The following is a 16,220-nucleotide window of genomic DNA, read 5'->3' as shown; positions in this document are numbered from 1 at the left end:
AGCTGTATCTGCGACCTACACCACAGCTCTCAGCAATGCTGGATCCTTGACCCACTGAGCGAGGCCAAGGATTGAACCTGCATCCTCATGAATCCTAGTCAGATTCGTTTCCACTAGGCCATGATGGGAACTCCTCCAATTAATTCTGCCTTATACTTATTGGCACTTCTGTGGACTTTTAAGATACAACTGTGTAATCTTGGGCTAGTTATGTTATGTTTTTGCACCTCTGTTGGCAGGATCAAATGAAAAACACACTTTAGGACTATATAGAGAACCAGTGGATGTAAGCTCTGTTCCCCTTGTCGATCACCTTGGTCTCACTGTCTATAAAATAGCGTGTAGACAGGATCTTTCTCTGGAGCCCTAGCTCTCCACAGTTGTCTCAAGGATCAGAGGAGGTGAGGAGGAGGCTGAGTTGGGGAAAGTGGACTCTCCACTTTCCTTAAAATCAGAGCCATTCTAGGTAAGACTTTGTTTGGAAAAAAAGTATTCTACTGGTAAAATGAACTCTGAAACCCTCTGGACTGGGTGATTGCTGCAATCTCTTCCCTCTAACAAATTGTGATCCTGAGAGATAGTAATGTTTCTGAAAATGCCTTAAAAATGACAACTCGCTATACAAATATAATGCTGTATTATTATCACCGTCATTTTTCAATGTGATCTTCGTTTGGATTTGGGTTAGAATAGGTTGCAGTGTCAGCTTCCAGAACCCCCATACCTTCACCAAATTATTCACAAGCCCATTTGAAGTAAGATTCTTCATGATAAAGTGAGAAGCTCCTATTTTTTCTTAAGGAGTGTGTTTTTTCAGTGTACCTTAATGAGTTTATTGTTACCACTGTGACTAATACAATACAAAGTATGACGAATATATTGGATGGTCTCTCTCTTTTTTTTTTTTCCCCAAAAGAGAAAAAAGATAATCCATGCATGATATTTCAGAATTTCTTTTTACTCTTTATACAAAGCTTCAAGTCAGGAAACAAGCATCAAATATTGCTAACGGACACCTGCTCAAAGTATAGAAGAGGAATGGAAATGATGAACTCCCAATTCAGGAGGATACTTAGAGCAATTCAGCATTTAGAAGCCACTCATTGCATGGAGTAGGTGTTAATAGACACTGCTGAATAAAATGAATGATCCATTCTTTCTGGGGAAGGTGAGGAGGTAAATAAGGGATTCAGGAGATGTGCCAAGACTGCAACTGTAACATTTTATTTCTTAGGCTGAGCATTTGCTACTCAGGCATTTGTAATATTATACACTTTCCTATGTTTAAAATATTTCATAATATAAAACATTAAAACCAAGTTTTGATGTCTGCTTTCAAGGAGCTCACAGGCTGGAATTAGAATTGTTACCACCAGCTGACATTCATCACCCCGGTTCCATCATTGTTTGGGTGTGTGTCTTGGGCTAGTTACCGTCTCTGAGACAGTGTCTTCATCATAAAATAAGGATAAAATAGTTTCTACCCCCACAGAGCCCTAAAGGTTAGAAGAGGCAATCAATACATAGTACTGGGAGTGTCCGTTGTGCTGCAGCAGAAACGAATCCACGACTGGTATCCACGAGGATGGGGGTTTGATCTCTGGCCTTGCCAATGGGTCGGGGATCTGGCATTGCCATGAGCTGTGGTGCAGGTTGCAGATGGAGCTCTGATCTGGTGTTGCTGTCGTTGTGGTGTAGGCTGGCAACTGTAGCTTGGATTCAACCCCTAGCCTGGGAACTTCCATATGCCACAGGTGCAGCCCTAAAAAACAAAATAAAACAAAAGCAAAAACAACCCCCAAAACAAAACAACAACAACAAAAAACATAGTACTGAAAATGGTGTTGTTGGGATTTGAGCCCAAACACCACCCTTTATCTTAACCAGGCTGAGTGCTAAAGGAGCTGTAAAATGGAATTTACCTGTCACCTTGAGTTCTCTTGCTCTTTCTTCCTCCATGTTCTCTGGATTAGAGTGTGAGTGGGATTTTACGGCATTGGCCACAGCACTATAGGCTCCCCAAGTTCCCATGGCGTTGCCCCAGCTTGGTCGCAGGGCCAACCTCCATGCCTTGCAAGCTCCTCTCTCCCTCCCGACCCTGCAGCAAAGGCTGCCTGCCTTCCCAGAATGCGCCTGGGCGGTCAGAAGCTCAGAACCACCGGCTGTGTCTCCAGCTTGGCAGCCATCTTGGCTGGTGTTAACAGAGTCATTAAGTCCTTCACGAAACTCAGTGGTGGAGGCTGTGGTTGTGGTTAAGAGCAGGCTGGGTCCATGCCAAAGCCACTTGGGCTTCATCTAGTCCACAGCCCTCACTTTCTCCCCACAAGGCTCAGTGGTGGGGAAGGAGAACTGATCCTGGTTCCAGAAGGCTTGGGTCATCTCCTCCTTTTACTAGCTGTGGGAACGTGGACAAGTAACTTAACCTCCCTGAGCTGATATTTCCTCATCCTAAAATGGTGATCGTAATCTTTCCTTACCTCAGGGTTGGTGAGCAGCTCAATGATATAATGACTCGAAAGCCTTTAGTAGACCTGTTATGAGGAGACCAGAGAGCGTTCTACAGACAAGGGGGCAAAGGAAAAGGAGGATTCTGAGGGATGGACTCTTCCATTCCTTGCAAACTGCCCCCTGAGCCCCAGCTCCCCTGTTGGCTCAAAGCCACTTCTCAGAGTGAATCAGACTGATTGTCTTGATCCTTGCACTTGGTTAACATCTCTTCTTCTCCTCTAATTTCAACTTGGGGACTAGATTGTGCTAGATGAGGGGAAGGGAGAGGAGAAGGCAGGCTACATTATGAACTGGTGTTTTAAGAAAACCTAGGTTTCTCTTGGAAGAAACAGCATAGTAAAGAGGGATGGACATAGATGTGGAAGCTGTGTGATCTTTGGTGAGTGGCTTAACCTCTCTGAGCCTGAGTTCCTCACCTAAAAACCGGGGAACATAATACCTTACTTGCATGACAACTATAAGGATCAATTGGGATGATATATGGAGATACAGATGAGCCTGGTAGGTAGTAAGCACTCAATAATGGCAACCACTACTAACTAGCAATTACTGAACACTGGGCTGCCTTTTGTGAAAACAGAACCATGCTCTTTGGAGCCATCTCTACCCATTTCTTTCTTTCTAATGCTTCTCTGGATATTCGTTTGGCTCAGATTTCCCTAATACACAAATCTCAGGAGTGAGGGGCCCCCCCTGGGATTTGTGCAGGGATAACCTAGAGGGGCTTCTCTAAAGGGCCTGTGACTTTGAATGGTCTCTTAATCAATGCTCACTGATGAGGGCTGGGGGAGTGATTATGTTTGAAAATGTCTGATGCCTGAAAGCATAGAGATCTGTGTACGGAATAGTCCTTCATTCCAGAAAGAATTAGTGTTCTAGATATGGAAGCAGGGGCTGTGGGTAAAATAGTGAGCGAGGCCTGGCTTCTGCCCTCATTGATCTTTCCGTCCTTTAGTGATAACATACAAGTTACTCGGTTGGACGAGGGCTGTAACTGGGTCATAGAGCTCCCAGTCTTGCAGGGGAAACTGCTAAGTGAATTCCGGAGTCTCAGAGCTCTGATTGGGTAGGTGGGCTGCCCACATCCTTGGAGTGATGGGAAGGCTACTGATCCGGGCTGCTGGGAATCCCGGGGTTTTGGCCAAGGATCCGTCACTGATGTAACCTTGGGCAGATCCCTTCCAACTGTGGAAAATGGGAGGATTGCTGTACTTCATGTTGAACTTTATGGGCCTTTTCAGCTCTTACAAATTTCAAACCTTTTTTCTTTTTTTTTCCTCCTTCCTGTCATATGTAGATTCCAAGAGTGGGGAATAGTTAGCATTCTGGTTAAAGTGTGAGCTGGATAATTTCAATAAAGAAAGAGGCTACAGAGTTCCCAAGGTGGCTCAGTGGGTTAAGAACCTGACATAGTGTTTGTGAGAATGTAACTTTGATTCCTGGCCTCGTGGGGTTAAGGGTCCGGCATTGCCACAAGCTGCCGTGTAGGTCACAGATGAGGCTCAGATCTGGTGTTGCTGTGGCTGTGGCATGGGACTCAGCTGCAGCTCCAATTCAGATTTAAACCTAGTCTGGGAACTTCCATATGCCACAGGTGCAGCTGAAGAAAGAAAGAGAGAGAGAGAAAGAAAGAAAGAGAGGGAAGGAAGGAAGGAAGGAAGGAAGGAAGGAAGGAAGGAAAGAAAAAGAAAGAAAGAAAGAAAGAAAGAAAGAAAGAAAGAAAGAAAGAAAGAGAAAGAGGCTAAAAAGATCAAGACAGTTTCTATGTACTTTTCATTATTCTTTGAGAGAGTGTAACATTTTTGACTGAATACTGCTTGGCTTGGCCAATGCGGAGATTTCCAGGAAAAATTCCCACTGACCAAAGAATGACCATAAGAGATAAAAAGAAGAAATCTTCCTTAAAATCCCTGCTCCAGATTGAGGAAGTGTTGCTGCAGTTGGAGCAAGTGAATCGGGACATCCAGGGTGAGCCCAGGGGTCTTGAGAATGAACAGGCTGAGCACAGGTTGATTTTGATCCTGATCTACCTGGCTTCTCCCAAAGGGGAGCTTCCTTTCCTGGCTGGGTCATCTCTCGGCAAGTATTCCTGAAGAAACTGCATGTGGAATTGCATCCGATTCTTACAGAAACCATGGTGGAGGGTGGCAGTGCGCCCAGGGACTAGCAAGAGCGAGCAGTCTTTTCCACCTCTGGGTAGATGACCCCACTGAGTGCTGGAGCCTCATGGGATCTGTGACCATGGCTGGGGAGATACAGCTATTGCCACAACCCTGGTCAGGAGGGAGGGAGTGGAGGAAATGCATCGCTTGCCTCTCTCTTCTCCTGCCCCCCATCTCTCCCAGCACCCCCCGCTTGACTGAGTGTGACTCTTAGGCAGGGGACAAAGGAGGCTGGCAATGCAGTGCCTTAGAGGTCAGTCTCTTGAGGCCCAGAGCAGGGAAGCGGGGCAGAGCCATCACCAAGCAAGAGGCTCTTAAACTCTCCCAGCCTTGGGTCCCAGAAGCCAGGTCCACATTGAGCAGTTGTTGAACATGTGTACCTGGCCCTCTCTTACTCCCCTCCTCCAGCAGCGGTCAAGGAGCCATGGACCAAGTGGGGTGGCTGGGCAGAGGAGGGCCCACACTCTAGCGGGAGTAGAGGAGAAACTTGGTGTCTTTGCCCTGTCTTTCCCAGAAGATGAGGGCAGGCATGGACCAGCCTCCACCCCGCTCTTTCCATGCATGGGGGGAGGGTGGCGGGAGGTGGCGGGGGTGGCGGGGGGACAGACTCACACTTGTTGAGTATCGATTACCTGTGGAGGGCACGAGTCAGCCCTTTGTGTAGTTGTCTCTGAATCTGCTGGTGAGTAACTCATGAAAATCAACAGTCCCAGAGCCACTGCCTTAGGGTGGAGCAGGCAGCCCTATGATGCTAACGAAGTTTGACTGCAAAGCTTTCCCTCCTCTCTGCTTCTAGCATGATCCACCCTGACCCCATGGGCCCAACGACCCAGTATCTCTCCGAACAGAAGGAAATAAAGGGTCCGATGATGTTATTCACTCCAGGTATTAGGATCTCAATGCCTTACCCCTCCCAGGAGAATTTGTGTTTTCCAGCATAGCCAGAGAGTGGGTGTAGCCCAAAGGAATGAATCACTAATAGTGGAATCCCAGGCATTCAGGGAGGTCATATTTCTGGGGTGGGTTCCTTCCTGACATTGTTGTGTTATACAAAGGTGGCAGCCACCTATTGTCCCCTGAAAGGAGATTGTCCTTGTGGGTGTGGTGATGTGGGGAAGGAGAAGTACATCCAGGCTGAAGCCAGGGTGGTCTGACTTTCAGAACCAAATCTGTCCCTTTGAATGAGAGGCCCTTAAATGTCCATGCAGCCTCCCCACGTGTGGGGAAGAGTGTCTGCCCACCTCTCTGAAACTGGGTTCCCTTCACCCGGAACACGGGGCTGGCATTGTGCAACGTCCCTGCTGGCAGAGATGTGTGGGTCCCTTGTTTTCAGGTCTATGCCATTTCCAAGAAAGAGCCATGGCCTTTGAGTAGGACTGGCTACTGAATAGCGGCCCTGGTGCCAAATGAAGGCGCCAAGAAGAGGCGATGGGGAGGAAAGTCCTGACTTTTACACGAAGAGGAGACAGCTGTCCCCGTGGCAGCCAGATGGCAGCTCTGTTGTCCTGTCCCTCTGGCCTGGGTCAGAGATGGGCTGGGAGGAGGGAGCGGACAGGCCCGGCCAAGGGAGAGAGCAGGGCAAATCTCCAGCAACCACGTGGGAGGATGTAAGAAAGGCAACTTTCATCAGTACCTAAGGTGGAGAATGGCCCCGAACATTCAAGCCCAGCACCCCTTGGATTTGTTAAGTCCAGGCTCAGAGAAGGGTTCGCTGGCTTATACTCTGCAGTGTCATCTGCAACAGCCATCACAACTTCCATTTACTGAGCATCCACTCCAAAATCAGACTCTTTACATAAATTGAGTACTTCATTCACCCAGCACCCATGGATTGAGTTCCTACTTTGCGTCAGACACTATTCCAGGCAAATGGGGCAGATCAAGGGACAGGGCAGATGAAATCCCTCTCTCTGCTATAGGGCTGCTGCGTGCAATTAACCATGCACAACTCCAGCGGGCGCCATATGCACAGGCTTTGTGAATGGAGTGCCCTGGCATCGAGCATCCTGGCAGCCCCTCTCTATGGAGCCCTGCTCTAGTAGAGGTAATAAAATACCAATGAAATAGGTGTTATTATCCTCCTATTATAGACGCCAAGGGGTTAAGTAACTCCCTGAGTTTTTCAGCCAAAAATGATGGACCTGTGATTTATACCAGAGTCAGCCTGACCTAAAGTCCTCGCAGTTCACCTGTGCTGTAAAATGTGTACGTGCCATTCCATCCATGGGGCAACAGGGGTGAGGGAATAACCAGGCTGGGAAGGCCCAGTAGAGGCAACATGTCCTGACTGGGTGAACCAGGATCGGCTCTGGGCTAACAGAGCATCCTGGGTGAGGCTGGCAGCTCTAAGTGAGGCTGGCAGCTCTAAGGCTTGATAAGATCAGCTGCATCCATGGAAAGGTTGGAGGACCAGCCTTTTTTCCTCACCAGCTGAGGACCTACTCAGAAAGTTCTGTCCCTGGGTCTCTGTGTGCAGCCTTGAAGGCCCAGAGTCAGCTATTGGTTCATCTACTTATGTTTCACTTATTAGATGCCTTAGCTATATTGGAGGTCAGAGAAGTAGGTCCAGGGACCTAGAGATTTGTAAAGGTAACCACCAAACTCCTTTGCTTCAGAATGAGGTAGAAAGGCTGGTCCAGGACCCGTGGGCCAGTTTCCTGAATAAAGTGAGCATGTGTAGAGGACCAGAGAGGGCGCTCTTCCCCGGTGAGTTTACCCTGCAAGGTGGATCTAGTTTTCATAGCCTTTGGTCCAGACACAGTGCTACTCCAGACACGAAAAGGGCAGAGCCTTGTCCAAGTCCTTCTACCTCTCATCTAAGTTTTTTTTTTTTTTTTTGTCTTTTTGCCATTTTTTCTTGGGCCACTCCCATAGCATATGGAGGTTCCCAGGCTAGGGGTCGAATCGGAGTTGTAGTCGCCAGCCTACGCCACAGCCACAGCAACGTGGGATCCGAGCCGCGTCTGCAACCTACACCACAGCTCATGGCAACGCCAGATCCTTAACCCACTGAGTTAGTTAAGGATCGAACCCGCAACCTCATGGTTCCTAGTCAGATTCGTTAACCACTGAGCCATGATGGGAACTCCTCGTCTAAGCTTCTATTCTTATGAAGGAAGAAAGGTGGCCCCTGGCTGTCCATCTCCCCCTCTTTGTCTGCTGTCTCCCTTCTCCCACCCACAGAGGTACCTGCATGTTTAAGAGGCTTCTGAGACCTGAGCAGGGTGCCAGGGACCTAATGCCAGCTGCTTTGGAATGGTTGTCCTGGGACATTGAGGAAGAAGAGAGGTTTGAAGGGTTCTCTCTCTATGTGGGATGAAGTCAAAGATGGCCCATATGGAAAACCCTTGGAAGGTTTGATGTCAACGTTTTAGCTACACAGCATTCATTCTTCTTTCATTGTTTGGGTCTCCTTCTGTGTCCTTCCATCCTCACTGGCACCTGAAACCCAGGTCTGGGGTGAGAGAAAAAACCGTTTAGGCAAATTTGTTGTAGCTTCCAGGAGGAAGGTAATAAACTTGGAAAAAAAACCCACATAACTTCTCTCCTGGGTCCAATATGATGCTCATACTTAAAGCTTCTATGGATCTTGGGACTCTCCTCTTAGTTCCTGCAGATTTTATGAAAGATCTTGGTGTTTGTGCTGTAACAAAGCAAGGAAATCAGAGTTTGGGCTGATAGGATCAAGCAGCAGGAACACTAATCTCTCCTTCTTTGGATTGAGGGATTTCCTTCTGTTGGAGCCAGAGTTCATTACCACTGATAGGAGTAAGCAGGATTCCTTCCCTAGCTCCTCTGGCTGACTAGTATTCCTAATTCCCATGCATCAGCTCCCTAGAAGGATTTTGATTTCTTCTGCAACATGAATCCCTTGAACCATTTGTCATGAACTTCCTGGAGGACATGGAGGATGGGAAATATTAGTGAGAGAACAGAAAGTTATCTGGGTGCTTGGAGACTGAGAGGAGGGACGTGTCAAAGGGAAGCTTGATTTGCTAAAAGCAAATGTCATCTTCCTCTTGATTTTGCCTAAGACCAGTCTTGCCTAGGCAGCTTCTGTTTTTGGAAAAGCAATTTTCCTGAGAGTTTGGGTCAGGGCTAGCCAATGCCTGGCACAGCTGTTGCCACTGACTCCTCCCTACACCTTAGCACAGATCCCGCTTTTCGGGCTCACTGGAATGGGATCTTCCGGTCCTTTTCAACGCCGTTTCTGCGCAGCCTCTGTCAGTCAGAGTTGACATTTGCGATGAAGCCCACTCCCCAAGACTGTTTAGAGTTCTGACTATGGGTTCTCTATTTTGTCCTCTGGGCATCCATCTCATTGCTGTAACTTTCGCAGCACTTGGAACACAGAGCACAATTCGATGTTGATTCACAGAATGTCCTCCAGATCAGTGGCGTTCAGTGTCAGCTCAACTCGACTGACTCACTGGTATCTATTTATCTCCTCCACTGACCAAGCTGGTTCTCTAGGTTCGGCAGGAGTTCTGGCTGAGACCTCTCATTGCCCTATATTCTCTCCACTACTAATGAGGCGTTGTTCTTTAATTACTAGATGCTGGATACTAGAATTGCTTTCCTTTGTTTCAGAGGATTTAGCAAAGTGCTCCTGAATATTTCTTGTGCCTGACATGAACTGCCAGATTTTTCATTTCCAGGTGTGCGAAGGTCACTGAGCTGGCGACCAGGAGAGATTAAAGTTAGCTGAGAATCTGAGTGAAGGGAGACTAAGGAAAGTGATGCCTTGAACCTCAAGCGAAGTCCACCTTCATCCTCGAAGCCTTCAAACACTTTGATGCAATCCCTTGATAGTTCGCTGCCTTATTTACAGTGAAAAACAGCCAGAATGTGGGAGAAATAGATGCTCCAGGTAACTCAATATTCTAATTGATGAAAATGAATGAAATTAAGATATTAAATCGCTAATAGCCCTTGCTATAAAAAACCATCCCAACATGGATGAGTCTAAATTTCCTACCTCAGGGTTTCCTACCTCCTGAACATAACTGAGTCCTTAATGATTCAGTTTTAAGGCCTCAGGGTCTGAATCCTGAGAAGCAGAGGGTGGAGGAAATTTGCGGAAGTTGTTGGCTGGCTTTGGAAGCCATCAAAAAGTTGTCTGTTTTGGATTATATCCAAGAGTTTTTTCTTTCTTTCTTCCTTTTTTTTTTTTTTTTTTTTTTTTTTTTTTTTTTTTTTTTAAAGCCAATTGCTTCTTTCTCATGAAAACTGAAAAGTTAAGGAGGGTAGAAGGTAGTTGGAATTCCAATCAATGAATGAGATTTTTCTCCATGGCTTGGAGATGCTTACGTCTGAGGGCAAAATGAATGTCTAGTCCTGTCAATCAGTTTTGGTCACATTCAGTGTAATTGGCTTGAAGCTGCAAGGGCCATTATCAACAGAACCATCCTCCCAACACATTCTGTGGTCCTGAGAAGTCACCAACCTCTCTGAGCCTCAGTGTCCTCTTCTTTAAAATGGACAGTCAGTCAAGGCAAGACATTGAACCCAAAGAGGAAAGTATTCTTTTTATTATTATTCATTATTATTATTGTCTAAACTTGTAGAAAGACATTACACATATTTTCAAGCTCGTATTGAAATTTGTTTTTTAATATAAAGTTTATTGGTTTTTTCCATGATCAACTAGATATATTCCTTGAATACATTTCAAGACCATAAACAACTAGAAATGAAAAAAAAAAACCCATGAAAAGTTTTCCCAGTCAAATACAACTTCCCTTAATTTCTGGTTTCTTTCCTTCGAGACATATTTTGTGCATTTTTTTTCATTGTGGTAAAAGAGAAATAATACAAAATTAACCATTGTAGCCGTTTTAAGTGTATAGTTGTGTGGCATTCAGCACATTCACACTGCAACCGTCACTACCACCCATCGCTACAATTTTTCATCAACCCCAAGTGAACTTTTGTTCCCATTACTCAGTCCCTCCCCACCAGGATCTTCCGCAGCTCCTGATAACCCCTGTTGTGTTTTCTGTCTCCATGAGGTGGACTATTCTAGATACCTCATGTAAGTGGGATTATTTCTAGTCACTTTTATGAATAGGTTGTCTTAAAAAATGTACACATTGAGCCTAATGAATACACATTTCAGCATCCTGCTTTCCTAACATTTTTACATGCCCAGCCTCTTTTCACATTGCTCCATCCTCTGTATGAACATATTTTAATGGCTGAACATCCTGCTATAGGGAGGATGTAGCATCCATTATTATTCTCCCATAAAAGTCATTTGCTATTTTATTTTTTATTTTTATTTTTATTTATTTGTCTTTTTTTCTTTTCTAGGGCCGCACCCGCAGCATATGGAGGTTCCCAGGCTAGGGGTCGAATCGGAGCTGTAGCCACCGGCCTACGCCCCAGCCACAGCCACGAGGGGTCCAAACCTCGACTGCAACCTACACCACAGCTCACGGCAACGCTGGGTCCTTAACCCATTGAACAAGGCCAGGGATGGAACTGGCAACCTCATGGTTCCTAGTTGGATTCGTTAACCACTGTGCCACGACGGGAACTCCGTCACCTGCTATTTTAAAGAATGTTGTGGAAACCTAATTTTGTGTAGACCTTTTATTGTTTCAAGGATCACTTCCTTTGTGCAGGTTCAAGACATTAATTATGGCTTAAAAGGAATTAGAACTTTTTTAGGCTCATGATCTCTGTTAGCAAATGGCAAGGAAAAAAATTCACATGGAGCCATTCACAGCTGGGGTGGGGTCCCTTGGAGGGCTGTGAGGATGCATAGCCTCTAAGGATGCTGAATACTTGTATGGTCAATTCAAGCGTTGATGGTCTAGGAGGGTGGGATGGGTAAGGGTGCCCCTCAAATTCCTGTATAGCAGAGATGGTGATCTCTTCATAAGGAATGGCAGAAGTTTGTTTGTTTGATTATTTAGTTTTTTGTTTTTTTTTTTTAAATGGCCATACTTATGGCATATAGAAGTTCCCAGGCTAGGTGTCAAATCAGACCTGCAGCTGCTGGCCTACATCAAAGCCAAGGCAACGCCAGATCCGAGCCTCATCTGCAACCTACACTGCAGCTGTGGCAGTGCTGGATCCTTAACCCATTGAGTGAAGCCAAGGGTCAAACCCACATCTTCACTGAGACTATGTCGGGTCTCACTGAGCCACAATGGGAACTCCCAGAAGTTTTCCTTGAAGCAGAATATGCAGAGCAAACCTTGTTTTCTCTTTAGATTGTGTGTTTGATTTGGGGCAGCCTGGAGGTTTGTTGATGGAGGTTACGGAGGGTCTAAATAACTCCCCACCAGAAAACATCCCTTGGCTCCTCCGCCAGGGCAGGGGTTGACACTAGGGACTTTTTAAACCCCTCTGAACTCTGAGTTTTTGTGATTCCAGGGTTCACCACTATACAGGCCACCAGCTGGACCCAACATCTTCAGCTTTCTCACGCCAGCCTGCCTCATCCATACCCTCTTTTGTTCCACCTCAAATGTCATGAGAAGTGGACCCATCCTCTCCCTTCCCAGGAAAGCCCACGTCACTGTGAGCACACCTGTGCTTCTCCCCATTGCTTTCTCGGTAGCACAATCTTAGAGCCCTCAGCTGCTTTCCAAAAAGACGTCACAACCGCAAGAGATCCCAATCAGCCCGGTCTCTCTCCATAGCACCGTGTGCTTTGGCTGTTGGGCCAGAAATCCAAGCCTATTTTTACCTATCATTTTGATACTATCTCGGGGTGTAATTGGAAGGAGCCTGCAGTGTGGAAATCCTTACTCAGAACACGAAGGATTGAAGAGGGCTTGGAGCCTGAAATCCGGAAGGACTCTTGCCAGAGGCCTCTTGGCAGGGACGGCTCAGGTTTCTTGGAGCCTTGGGAAGGCCAACAGGTGGGTGTTTCCTTTGAGAGTGACTTCCTGCTCTTTCAGTAGCTATGGGATGTAGTGAGCACTGCCACTTCCTGACTTCTCTGCATTGTATTTGGTGAACACATGGGTGAGCTGTTCCGTGGTTTCATTCCAGTGGCAGGGTGGTCACCATTTTGTTGGTTGTCCCTGTCCCGGGGGGAACTCTGGTCTGCATCTCACTGTGTCTCCCTTGAGATGTCATCTGGGGTCCTTCAAGCTGCTCGCTGCTCCTCTGAGAGATGACATTCAGATTCTAAGGAGATTAAAATTTGTATTTTATATGGAAGTAGAGTTGATTTACAATGTTGTGTTAGTTTCAGGTGTACAGCAAAGTGAGTCAAGTTATACATATACATATATCTATTCTTTTTCACATTCTTTTCCCATATAGGTTATTACAGGATACTAAGTAGAGTTCCCTGTGCCATACAGTAGGTCTTATTGGTTATCTATTTTTTATGCAGTAGTGTGTGTATGTTAATACCAAACTCAAATTTATCCCTCCCCTCTCTGTTTCCCTTTGGTAGCCATACATTTGTTTTCTATGTCTGTCAGTCTGTTTCTGTATTACAAAGAAGTTCTTTTGTATCATTTTAAAATTAGATTCCACATATAAGTGATATCATATGATATTTGTCTTTCTCTATGTGACTCAGTATGATAATCTCTAGGTCCATCCATGTTGCTGCAAATGGCATTATTTCATTCTTTTTTATGGCTGAGTAATATTTCATTATGTATACATATACCACATCTTTTTATCCATTCGTTGATGAGCATTTAAGTTGCTTCCATGCCCTGGCTGTTGTTAATTGTGTTTCATTGAACATTGGGGTGTATGTATCTTTTTCAATTATGACATTCCAACCAGAATCTAAGTCAACCATCTGTGTGTGTAAAAAGTCCTATCATTGTTACCCACACCAACAGTATCAGCTGAAAGGTGTTTTCAAAGCACTCTCATTTCAATGGTGCATGAGGTTTGTTTCCTTTCTGCGTTTTCCCCTGCGCAGCTAATGCAATGACTTTTTTTTTCTTTTTACCAGATTCTCTTTTATTCCTCTTAACTGTGTCCTCATGTGGGGTTGATTCTAACACAATAGCAAACAATGAAGGCGTATTTACTAGACAAAGTCATGATTTCATGAAGACATGAAAAGTCATATATTTTTATGAAATTCACATTTGATCATTCTTTTCCTTTCTCAACTGAGATGTGAGTTCTGGCAGTGCTGAATAGAAAAAAAATCAAGTTGTGACTTTTTAAAAACACATTATATATTTTAAACTATCAAGGATCTAAAATATACGCAGAAGTTGGCAGATCTAACTAGTATACCCTAGATATCCATCTTCAAGCCTCAATAGTGATCAACTCTTGGCCAATTCTGCCTCTTCTGATCTCCATTCATTCCCAGACTGCAGATTATTTTGAAGCATATTGGTGTGTATTGTACTATGTGTTATTGTACTATTCTACTGTGTACCTATCTGTAAAAGATAAGCATTCCCTTTCAAAGTATGCACTTACTTTTTATTTTTTTAATTAAAAAATTATTTTGTCTTTTTAGGGCTGCACCCACGGCATCTGGAGGCTCCCAGGCTAGGGGTTGAATCAGAGCTGTAGCTGCACCAGGTCTGAGCCACATCTGCAACCTACACCACAGCAATGCTGGATCCTTAACCCACTGAACAAGGCCAGGGATCAAACCTATGTCCTCATGGATGCTAGTCACGTTTGTCTCCGCTAAGCCACAGCTAACGCCACATCTACTCTTTAAATGAAGAACAATTTGGAACATTTTCAAAGAGAACTTAGAAAGGGATGAAACAATATCTCTTTAATTAAAATATTTATTAGACAACTAATCTTATATCTCTTTAATTAAAGCATTTATTAGACAACGAGTCCAAATTTATTGTTTCTAAAAACAGGTGCATTAGTAATAGGAACTCAATTTGTTTGATAATGCGAAGAGAGGCCATTAAAGAGGATTGTCCTAATTTTCAGTCACTTGTTGAAATCAAAGCTTTAATTTTGCAGAATACAATTATTACCATGATTCAGAATTATGCACATTGAATGCAATATACCAGAGATATGCTCAGGTCCTGTTGATTTAATTTTATACTTGCCCCCGCTATGTGTTAGCTTTGTTAGTTTTGTCCAGGTGGGTGGTCTCCCAGGTTTTTTGACTACACACTTTTTTTCCCTTTTTTTTTTTAGGACTGTACCCACAGCATATGGAAGCTCCCAGGCCTACATCACAGCCACCTCAATGCCAGATTGGAGCTGTACCTGTGACCTACACCACAGCTCATGGCAACACCTGATCCTTAACCCACTGAGCGAGGCCAGGGATCGAGTGAGGCCAGGGATCGAACCCACATCCTCATGGATACTGGTTGGATTCTTAACCCACTGAGCCACAGCGGGAACTCCAACGACACACTTCTATCAGTAAAGAATTAAGCATGTATCTACATATGCATTATGTGTTTATAAATTGTGTATATACACTCTACTATGGTGGCAAAGCTAAGTATGTTACAAAACACATGTAAAATAGAAACTAAAAGATGAAATGATAAGTGAAAATGAGTGGCAGTGCTAGTATCTTCCTCCTACCCTCAGTGGATCTTTTTGTATGTACCCCAACTTGGAGATCACTGCAGAAGGCAATATGCAACAGAGTGTGGTGTCAGCCATAAAGCTGACTGGGTTCAAATCCCAGCTCCACCACTCCTTAGTTGTGTGGTTTCAGACATACCACGTAACCTCTCTAAATCTATCTTCTCCTTTGTAAGATCAGGGCAATAAGACCTTACAGGGTTTTGTAAAGTTTAATCTTTGCATGGTGCCTACAACATGGTAAGCATTCGAGTCATTTTGGTTAATGATAATAAGAGTGGTGATGCATTACTGGAGGGCTGGGCTGGGTCTAGGTTGCTCTTGTTGTTTTTGCCGAAGACCACAACATGATGCGTGCAGGGACACTTACTCCAGGGTTGTAGTGCTGCTGGTGGTCCTGACGGGGATGCTGTGATGACACTTACAGATGTGACCATGTAGGGCGTGAACAACAGCGGTGTACGTACTGTCACTCACTCAGTTTTATTTGTGTTGATGATGACAGTGATGAGGGATGACGGCAGTTATGGGGACAGTCACATTGGGAATGATGCGACCAGAGAGGAAGCCCTTTTTAAGGTCTGTTTGGGAACAGTATCATCAATACTTGCTCTTGTCTTTCCTAAGAACCCCTCCCTTAACCATCTGACACACATGCTGATGAACTTGTTTCTCCGTGTTTCCCTTCCTGGCTTCTCTGCCTTGTTGATGTTTGGCTGCTGTGCCCTCCTCTCGTGCTCCTGTCTCTGTCTCTGTAAAGCCTGTTACTGTGCTTGCCTTGACCGCACATGGGCTCAGGATGGACTGGGGCGCTGTCCACTGCACGGCCATTCCTCTCTCAGTGGCTCTTTGTTATTCACCTCAAGGAGCCTACATCTCAACCCCTGAGGACCATGAGCAGAGCCCTAGAAATCTAGCATGTGGTCCTTTCTGGACTTCATTAAGGTGTGGCCCATGATGATTCAGGGAGCAAACTCATGTACTTGTGCACACCTGGGGCCAGTGCCCAAACCTGGTCAGCCAGGG

At 45.2% G+C, this 16,220-nt stretch overlaps 1 protein-coding gene across 2 annotated transcripts in view; it reads left to right on the top strand.

The window, feature by feature from the left end:
* The window catches only part of EHF (ETS homologous factor), a 193,297-nt gene that overhangs the window by 78,473 nt on the left and 98,604 nt on the right, over positions 1-16,220 (top strand). For both annotated transcript variants that reach the window (XM_021083196.2, XM_085011517.1), the window contains exons 5-6: positions 9,329-9,540; positions 12,054-12,544. The gene's annotated coding sequence lies outside the window, so the exon portion shown is untranslated. The remainder of the gene's footprint in view (positions 1-9,328; positions 9,541-12,053; positions 12,545-16,220) is intronic.

The sequence above is a fragment of the Sus scrofa genome, chromosome 2 (genome assembly GCF_054392235.1).
Source record: "Sus scrofa isolate SSC_HxYL_T2T_F1_AM1 chromosome 2, Sscrofa_HxYL_maternal_Yorkshire_Landrace_v2.0, whole genome shotgun sequence".
In the NCBI taxonomy this organism is placed as follows: Eukaryota; Metazoa; Chordata; class Mammalia; order Artiodactyla; family Suidae; genus Sus; species Sus scrofa.
Note: the sequence above shows the minus strand (reverse complement) of the source record. Positions and strands in the feature narration are given on the sequence as shown.